This window comes from Triticum urartu, chromosome 1 (genome assembly GCF_003073215.2).
Source record: "Triticum urartu cultivar G1812 chromosome 1, Tu2.1, whole genome shotgun sequence".
NCBI lineage: Eukaryota > Viridiplantae > Streptophyta > Magnoliopsida > Poales > Poaceae > Triticum > Triticum urartu.
In genome coordinates this window covers 501,824,742-501,835,326 of record NC_053022.1, presented here as the reverse complement: position 1 = coordinate 501,835,326, position 10,585 = coordinate 501,824,742, and the positions used below count along the sequence as shown (strand labels likewise).

Genomic DNA, 10,585 nt, shown 5'->3' with positions numbered 1-10,585 from the left:
TCTCATTCCCAACATTTGTCATCCACTAAATCATCGATGCTGCCCATCACCGTCCGCAACCCCTCGACACCCCTATTCTATCCATAGCAAAAAGAGGTGACATACGTGTCAAAGTTGCTTCACGTCTTGGTCGCATATAAAAAATGAGTGCCGTGGTGGCCTGGCGCTTTACTGTCTCACCAGCAAAGTAAGGACGATTGTTTATCTCGTCAGTCAATGAATTTTGAAGTTACAATGTACTTTGTAGGAGGGGGCAAATATCGGAAGAAACCTCGCTATTTACTAAGCAGACGCAATAAAAAGACATATCATTCAAAATATATCGGATCAGCTAACTACAAAAGTGAATTTTTGGTTTTGATTGAGAAAGATCTTCTACACATGAAGCCAGTGTCCGTACATGTCGATCTTGCGAGTGGACCTCATTCAACGTAGGTGTAGAGGCCGGGGGTGACGGGACCCTTCTTTTCAAATAAAAAAATCAACAAAACAAACTTTTAGTACCTTCTCCCTAGCCACAAGTTTGACAGTAAATAATGCTACACATATATAGCAGAATCATGTCAGCATGTAACCAACTTTGAGGTAGAGCCTGCTCAGTACTATCATACCTCCAACTTCATATCCTACCCAACAATGGCGGCCACTCACTAGATGCAAGGAGATGGACGACCTTGATATCCAACAATGGTGGCCCAAAGCTATCTGTTTAGCTTGCTTGCTGCTACTTATATTTGCTTTTTCTTTGGGATTATTTGCGTTGTTTCCCTCGTTGACCTTTGTTTTACCCTTTCTATATTGATTCTTGTTTGTGCTAGTACTTTGGCTTTATTTACAGACCAGGGTGACAGACCTTTTCCTGAGTAAACTATTACACTATGAGTATTGGTTCTCACACTCATAGTGTGCTTGTTATATAGGTGAATGCATAAGTTGGATGTTTTGTATTGAGAAATACACCCAAAAGAGTGTCTAATATATGATCCTTATCAAGTAAAGTTGTAGCCGGTACCAAATAAGGACTACTTGACAACTAACCACCTCTAATAATATTTACACCGAAAACCTTTCTGGTCGTCTTCTTCCAATGATTGTTCCCACTGGCCGAAGTTTGAAGTTGAACTAAGCAGCCAGTAAGTGGAAGGCACTTGCAGACGCAGTCACGATACAATGCATCAAATACAACAATAACCACTCGTTGATAGTGTAGAAAAGGATGGAAGCGTCTCTACTCTCCATACAGGGAGAGCCGCATTTATATTGTATTGATATCGAACGAGAGACGTCTCGTGGCGTTACAAGATTCTGGTCGTTGTAAACAACCAGGAGAAATACAATCGTGATACAGGGAGAAGAGATAGAAAGATAAATGCTACATTAAAAGAATATCTCTAACTATCATATACTTGAAACGCAAGACAACGTTTAACACTCTCCCTTAATCACAACTGCACAAGTTAATATTACGCTTAAACTCCTGTAGGCTTCTTGTAGGTAGTGCCTTTGTAAACCCATCTGCAAGCTGATCTCTGAAAGGAATGAATCTGATTTCCAATTCTTTGTTTGCAACTCTTTCTCTGACAAAGTGAAAATCTATCTCAATGTGTTTAGTTCTGGCATGAAATACATGATTAGCTGGCAAATAAGTTGCACCAAGGTTATCACCCCAAAGTATAGGAATTTGAACATATGACACTCCAAGTTCATTTAACAAGACTTGCACCCAAATGATTTCAGTTGTAGCATTAGCCCAATGCTTTATACTCTACTTTGGTGCTAGACCTGGAAACAGTAGCTTATTTTTTTGCGCACCATGAAATTAAAATAGGCCCGTAAAAGATGGCAAATCCCTCTGTTGAACGTCTATCATCCAAGCAACCAGCCCAATCCGCATCGGAAAACACACTAATGCGAGTAGAGGAGGATCTGTTAATGGCGAGACCAACACTCACTGTTTTCTTCACATACCTCAAAATATGCTTTGCTGCTGTCTAGTGAGCAGGGGCGGAGCCAGAACTTTTATGAAGTCCGGGCAAACTTAAGCCTGAATGTCTAACATGCAAATAAAAAATTTCGTACCGGGTAGACAATATATATATACTATGCATCAAACTTGCAAAGCACAAATCCACATTAATATTGAAGTGAAAATACGAACATAACAGTCAGAAAAAATGTAATATTTAAGCGAACTAATATATCAATATTCCATTTCAGAGAGCAAATGAAGTTGTGACTTGACAACAAAAGACACGGAATCCAACCGAAGCATAGAGCCAATCAGCCAAACTAGCCATCTTGCCAACGAAAGTGTAGCCGTCTAAATCACCATGACACCATCAATATAACCTAGAAGACACTGCAGGATAAGAAAATTGATTTGTTATTCACAAAAATTCAGTGTTGTGATTTGTTTATTTATTCAAAACAGAGAGCTTGTAACAATAGAAAAGGTTAGATGGAACATACCAATATTGTGCTAAAGAAAATCACGAGGCAAATGTCCTTTCCGAGACTTCATTGCTGTAAATGTTCGAATAATATCTTTATCATTAACTGACTTGAATAACTCCCGCTCGGTGTAACATATCATCAAGTCGTTGAACCGTTCGTTGTTGATGTTGCTACGCAATTTATTCTTGATAATCTTCATTGCTGAAAATGCTCTCTCAACAGATGCAGTTGACACCGGCAATATCAAAGCCAACTCAATAAGTTTGTATACCAATGAAAATACCAGATTTTCCTTAGTTTCAACCATCTTCACGGCCAAACTTTGAACATCATCACAAGTAGAAAAAGAAGCATGCCTTTTCACTTGACTTATATAAGTGAGGAGCTGCTCTCTTATTGTTCCACGATCATCATTAGAGAAGTCTTCATGATAAATTTCAGCAAGACGAGCAAGTTTATCAACATTGAACTTGGAGAAAGAGTCCTTGGGGTCAAGACATGAGAAGCAATCAAGCACACAATTTGCTTCTTCACTAAAGCGGTGATCCATCTCCACACAAATTTTGTCAATAGCAACATAAAAAATCTCTGCACGGTAATGGTGAAGATTAGTAACAGTTCTGCCTTCTCTCCTTGAACGACCATGAACTGGTATTACTTCGTCCATATTTGGTACTAGAATACTATTAGCACCACAAAATTCTTGGACATCACCAAATAAATTATCCCAACCACTCTCTCTGAACGTTGCCAACCGAGCCTTGACATCATTAACTAATTCCATGGCCAGAACAATATTGAGATCTTTTCTTTGCAAGACTTTTGAAAGCTCATTTGTGATGCCAAATAACTTCAACATAAGCTTCAGAATGAAAACAAATTTAAAGCTCTCCATTTTTTCTATCAAACCTGCTGCTTGAGATGGTCCACGTCCATATTCATCAACTGTACTAGGCACCTTTAACACGGAGGACCACATTTGATCCAAACGAAGTAAGGTAGTATGATGTGAACCCCATCTAGTATCCCCCGGTCTAGCAAGAGTAGATGATTGGTGCAAGCCCCTTCCAGTAGATATCTCACCACTCTCAAGTCTATCCAGAATATCTTGGTGTTGTGCCTCGGTCAATGCATCCCTTCTCTTGCAAGATGTTGTTGTTGTAGTCACAATCAAGGAGATGTACTCAAAGAAATCATGAATAGATGAGCAACTACTAGCAACAGACACAACCACCAATTGCAGACGGTGAGCATAGCAATGAACATAGAAAGCATATGGGTTTTCATCTATGATCTTTTTCTGCAAACCATTAAATTCACCTCTCATATTTGAAGCCCCATCATATCCTTGACCCCGTATCCTTGAAATTGATAACTTATAATGATCAAGAATGCCATAAAGAGCATCCTTTAGTGACTCGGACGTCGTATCTTTGACATGATGCAAAGCAAGGAATCTTTCCACAACCCTCCCTTTGCCATTCAAAAACCTATAGAAAAACACAATAATGTCAGTTGGTTGCATAGAGAATAAATGACAAACAAACAACAAAATAAAAGTGAAACTACTAACCTCAACATCACAGCCATTTGCTCTTTCACAGATATATCACGTAATTCATCAATAAGCACCGAGAATTGTTTTTCACCAAGCTCTGCCATGATCTTCTTTCTAACTTCATGTGCACAACACATTGCAAGCTCCTTTTGAATGTCACCAGATGTCATTGTGCAATTTCTGCCACCACGGTTAAAAGCATCTCTGACTTGTTCATTCTTAGTTTTTTCCAAATCTATCATCTCTCTAAAGTTTCCCTTGTTTAGAGAAGTAGCTGATTCATCATGTCCACGGAATGCCAAGCCTTGTGCAATGAGATATCTTGAACAACTTATAGAACAAGTTAAACGAATCTTATACATTTCTTATGATTCCTTGCTTGATCTAGCAAAGTTACTTGCCACACTTTGTCTCTGATTATTATAATCATCATAATGCTTGACGCAAGAGTTGTGCTTACTACCATGACCACCAATATGATCTTTGAAGCCTTTAGATGCATGCTTCCAATCTGTAAATCCTTCTTTTGTGAAAACTTCATAACCAAAGTGCTCAGCCCTTCCGGGTTGCTTAAAGAGAAAACAATAAAAACAATAAGCTACAATCTTCCACTCACCGTATTCTATCCAGTCGTACCTTTTATACCAAGATTTGGAAAATGCTCTTGAGGAACGCGAACTTCCAAATTCAGTACGATGGTATTTATTCAAATCTGGTTGCATTGGACCCTTCAATATATATGCTCTCCTCACTTGGTCTTGAATATCAGGAGGATACTCACAAATTTGTTTCCTCTTTCCCGGATCGCGCTCAATTGCATTTGGATTAAATTCATTGGCAACGTTAGGCGCTGGTGGCTCTACTTCTATTTCAGGCTACGCATCATTCACATTTTCAGTCCTTTGCTCTACTTCTACTTTAGGTTACACATATCCATATTTTCAGTCCTTGCTCTCTTAACCAAAAACCTCCTCATCTCTGAAATTTAGTGAGTAAAAAAATCTGAAGTTAGTTTTTACACAAATAAGAATATGGGTTAATTACAAGTTCATAGTACAGTACAATAACAAAGCTACTTGCATCAACTACATGTATCAGATTATCAAGTATTTCTTGATGTTGCCAAAGTGAAATTGGTGAAATATTTCTTAAAATTACTAGAGGAAAGAGTCTGCAACCTGCATACTAGTTTGTCAGTCTAATGAACTTACAGTTTCTGGAGTTTCCAACAGCTAACAAATAGATTTTCTCTTTGGACTTTGGTCATAATCATCCCTAATCAAAAGTTCCTAAAATAAGCCCTAAGTACATCAATCTCATTATCTCAACCCAAATCAGTTATTAAGTACGCGATCTTACCGGAAGTCGAAGGAAAGGAACTGCCTCAGCCTTCAGGAGAGGAAGGGCCAAAGGAGGGGACGACCGTGGCCATTGCCGGCTCGCCGTCGGCCTGCCGCTCGCGCAGCCCCAGATCGCCGCCTCGCCTTCAAGTCCCTGCCGCACTTGGGAGAAACCGAAGAGACGCGAGTACGCGAGAAGCCGAGAACTGTCTGGACTCTGGAGCGATCGATGGTATTCCCTGTTGCCTCGTGTGCTGGAGCGAAGCGATAGATGGTATTCTTTTTTTTCTAGTGGGCTGGAGTGATTGGGACGTTCAAGTAAATAACTGGGCTGGGCTGTGAAGGAGGCCTAATCCAGTTTTGCCTGGGTAAATCCACTCCGTATCGAGCAGTTTTATGTATTATGGTACGACCACTGTTGCCGTCGGAGTGCCAACGAGCCCGGGCAACTACCCAGGGTCGCTGGGCGCTCGCTCCGCCACTGCCAGTGAGCTATGCTTGGTGCATGCAAGAACTGACAAACTTTATTGACTGCAAAGGAAATGTCAGGTCGAGTAAGAGTCAAATATTGAAGTGCTCCAACTGTACTCCTGTAACTGGTACTATCTTCCTGGTTTAAAGGCTCTCCTTCTGTCAGGGTTAGTGGTTATGAGCTGGACAAGAGAGTTGGAGAAGGTTTGCAGCCCTGCATGCCAATTCTGCTTAACTGATCAGTCATATACTTTCCTTGTGATAAGTGAATGCCATGCTCAGTTTTCTTTACTTCAATGCCCAAAAAATAATGAAGTCTCCCAAATCTTTTAAGGCAAAATATGTTCTAAGATCTTTTAATAAAGCAGTTACTGTATCATTGGATGAACTAGTCATAATGATGTCGTCAAGATATATGAGAACAAAGATAGTAGTGTGAAACTTGTTGTAAATGAAGAGGTGTCAGATTTTGATGGAACAAACCCAAGTACTTGTAGTTTCATACTCAATTGAGAGTACCTTTCTCTAGGCACTTGCTTAAGTCCATACAAAGCCTTGTCAAGCTGACATGAGAGGGCACATTTTTATCCTCAAACCCAGGAGGTTGTTTCATGTACACCTCCTCTTCCAGAACACCATGAAGAAATGTGTTCTGCACGTCAAGCTATCTGAGACTCCACCCCTGGAAATAACAATAGAGAGTACAAGACAAATAGATGCAGCCATGACAACAGGACTGAAAGTATCCTCTAGTCAATACCATGACATTGCTTAAAACCTTTTGCACTAATCTTGCTTTGAAACGATCAATTTTACCACCTGATTTTCTCTTAATCCTATAGACCTATTTGCAGTCAATTAAATTGATACCTTCACGATGAGTAACCAAGTGCCACGTCTTATTGCATTGCAAGGCAGAATATTCTTCCTCCATTGCATGCTTTCAACGTGCATCCCCAAGAGCTTCACCCAAAGTCTCGGGTTCAGTAGATTCACCTATCAAATATGTTAAGACATATTTGGAAATATTTCTGTAATTAATTCTATTAATGACTCCCTGTTGCAGCCTTGTACGTGGATGTGTAGGTGTGGCCACGGGAGAGTCAGACGCAGTAGATCCAGGCGTGTACAGCAGTGAATCCGCCGCAACAGCAGATCTCGCGCCAGCATGTCGGGCATTGGGAGCGGGCCGGTCGGCCGGTTCCGCGCGTCGACGAGACGCAGGTGCAGAAGTGGTGGGCTCGGCACTGCTCGGTGTAGTGAAGGGCCCGACAGGTGAAGACGTGGAGCCTTCGGGCTGGGCAACCAGATGCGAACGCGTGAAGCCGGGCGGGGAGCAAGCAGTAGATTCATCTGCCACGCCTGACCCATCTGGCACCGTCACTTGGGGGGATCACGGGAAAAATCACATGGCAGGATAGGAGGATCCCGATGGAGATCCACCAGGGGAGTCCGTGCACATACAATGTTGTTCTGTAGCTTGATTTTCCACATTGTTTTGAACACTTTTTGCACCATTTTCTTCTCTGTTACTTTCTAAAACAAAATACTCATGCAAACCATTAGGAGGTTAGGAAAATATTGATCAACACAACTATTTTCTTCCCCACTATCAACACTGGTAAGATGAGAAGGTAAAAAGAAGGATTTCTTTGTGAAGGAGGGCTCCGGCATTGGGATGAAGTTTGGCAAAGGTAAATTGGGTTTCATCAAAGACAACATCATGAGAAATATAAACTCGACCAGTGGAGACATCTAGACATTTGACCCCTTTGTGTTGCGCACTGTACCCAAGAAAAACACATTGTTTGGAATGAAACATGAGTTTTCTATTGTTATAGGGACGAAGGTTGGGCCAACATGCATACCCAAAAATATGAAGAGGAGTATAGTCGGGTTTGGTGTGGAAAAGACGTTCAGTAGGAGTGTCATTGTTGATGACACGACTAGGCAACATATTGATGAGATGAACCACAATAAGACAAGCTTTGTCCCAAAACATTAATGGCATGGAGGCGGCAGTGAGCAAAGAAAGACGTACTTCAACAATATGTCTATGTTTGTGTTCTACAGAACCATTCTGTTGGTGTGCATGGGGACATGAAACATGGTGAGATATACCTAATTTCTGGAAAAAGAGTTTAACTTTTCATATTCACCACCCCAGTCGGACTGAACAACAATAATTTTGCTATCAAATTTCCTTTCAACAAGAGCTTGAAAATTGAGAAAGATTTGAAACACATCTGATCTTTTCTTAAGAAGATAGATCCATGTATATTTGCTAAAGTCATCAGTAAAGCTGACTTAATAAGCATGTTTTCCAACAAAAGAGGAGCGGGGCCCCACACATGAGAAAATATAAGTTGCAACGGTTTGATAGAAACACTATTGGAGACAGGGTAAGGCAATTGATGACTTTTTGCTCTTTGACAAGAATCACAAATAGTTTCAGGATTATGCTCCCCAACAACCGGGAGTTTATTTTTGCTAAGAATTTGTTGAACAATGGAATACGAAGGGTGGCCTAAACGAGCATGTCATCTCTCCTAAGATAATTTGATGGCACTACACATTTGTCTATTGAATCTGCTAACTTGGGGAATCAACGGGTAAAGTCCATCCACGCATCTACCTCGATAGAGGATTTGCCTCGTGACCTGATCCTTGATAAAAAAGAATGGGTGAAATTCTAGAAAAACATGATTGTCAAGACCAATGCGATGAACAGAGAGGAGATTTTTGGATGAAGTAGTACAATGCAAAATATTGTTTAGATGAATATCTCTATGTGGGGAATGAATAATTGAATGACCAATATGGTTGATCTCCATACCTGTACCATCGACATTGTGAACTTGATCATGACCATGGTATTTTTCATGCATGGTGACCTTCTCGAGCTGATGTGTGATGTGGTCGGAGGCACCGGAATCAACATAGCAATTGGTATCTACTCCGTAGGAGGTATTTGCTGCGGCCGCAACCTTCTTTTTCTTCTGGGAATTGTCCCCAGCATAATGCCAATTGCACTCTTTTGCTATATGATTAGTTTTTTTTATAGATTTGACACTTTCCTTTGTATTCATCATACCCACGAAAATTGTTTTTGTAGTCGTGGCCTCCCCTATTGTTGGTGTTGAAGGATCGGTCACCGTTGTAGCCTCCATTGTCGTCGCCATAGTTGTTGTGGTTGCCACCGTAGTGACCACCACCATTGCCACCATAGTGGCTGCCACCACCAACATTGGAGTAGTTGCCACCGCCACCACCATTGGAGTAGTGGCCGCCGCCACCACTGTTGGAGTAGTGGCCTCCGCCGCCGTGACCACCATTGCGGCGAGGTTCGCCACCACCTTGGCCGCCATTAAAGTAGTGGCCGCCGCCACCCTCTCCTCTGGTGGGATACCCGCGGTAGCCCTTGGACTGGCCACCACCATGGTTGCGAGAGGCGGCATTTGCAGATGACTTGAAGGCACCGACTCCCATGCCCTGGAACATCTCAACGCGCTGATCAAAGGTGGCTACCATGCTGAAGAGTTCTTCAACTATGACAGGTTCAACACGGACATCAAGGGCATAGATAATAGGTTGGTAGTCCATGTCAAGACCGGAGATGATGTGGGACACGAGCTCATCGTCCTGGATGGGTTTACCGGCTGCCCCAAGCTCGTCAGAAAGGGCACGCATCTGACCGAAATAGGTAGCAACATATTGGGTACCTCTTTGAGCAGTGGTGAGGGCTATGCGGATGTGGTTATGGCATGATTAGGATTAGGCAGAAAACATGTTGGCAAGCACTATCCAGATTGCATGCGAAGTTTCCAAAGATGCAACCTGAACCAACACCTCCTTGGAGAGGTCGGGCAAGAGGTAGGCTACGATCTGTTGATCTTGAATTAACCAAGGAACATAAGCAGGATTTGTCATAACCTGATCTTTTCCCTCGGAGTTTTTGCTGGTGATGGTTTTGGGAGATTTGGCAATGGTTTGATCTATGTATCCAAAGAGGCCAGCCCCCATGACCTGGGAGCGCGATTGGGCACGCCAAAGGACATAGTTGGATCTAGTGAGAGGTTCTGAGACGTTGTTGTTGAGGCCAGAGGTGATATCAGAGCTGGAGGTCGACGTAGTCGAAATAAGGTGGAGGAAGGTGGAAGAAGCTAGGCGAGGTGGAAGAGGGTAGCTCTGTATACCATGTAGAAGAGGATGGAAGTGTCTCTACTCTCCATACAGGGAGAGACACGTTTATATTGTATTGATCTCAAACGAGAGACGTCTCGTGGTGTTACAAGAATCTGGTCGTTGGAAACGACTAGGAGAAATACAATTGTGATACAGGGAGAAGAGATAGAAAGATAAATGCTACATTAAAAGAATATCTCTAACTATCATATACTTGAAACGCAAGACAACGTTTAACAAATAGCAATTAGAATTAAAACTCACTAGAATAACATCGGTTGAGCAATCAATGCAAAAAACACATGATTGCAATCCTTCGTCACCAAACGGTGTGGAGAAACCATACTTTGCCGCAGAACAAACCAGAACAAAAGGTTGAAGTTACTACAAAAAAAACTAGACAACTACTTCTCTTGACACACCAACTGCCAAGATCCAAAGTGAACCAACATAGTGATCAATGAGGGAAAGCAGTCAAGTCTGCTACCAGCTATCAGATTGTAAGAGTGCACAGTGTTTTTGCAAAAAGTCAGTACTCAAGGGAAACACAAAGGAGAACCAGATGAAGTAGGGACGC

The 10,585-nt window shown here is 41.8% G+C and overlaps 1 pseudogene; it reads right to left on the bottom strand.

Moving 5' to 3' along the window:
* Positions 1–351: 351 nt before the first annotated feature.
* On the bottom strand, positions 352–9,513 carry LOC125532983 (annotated as a pseudogene).
* Positions 9,514–10,585: the final 1,072 nt, after the last annotated feature.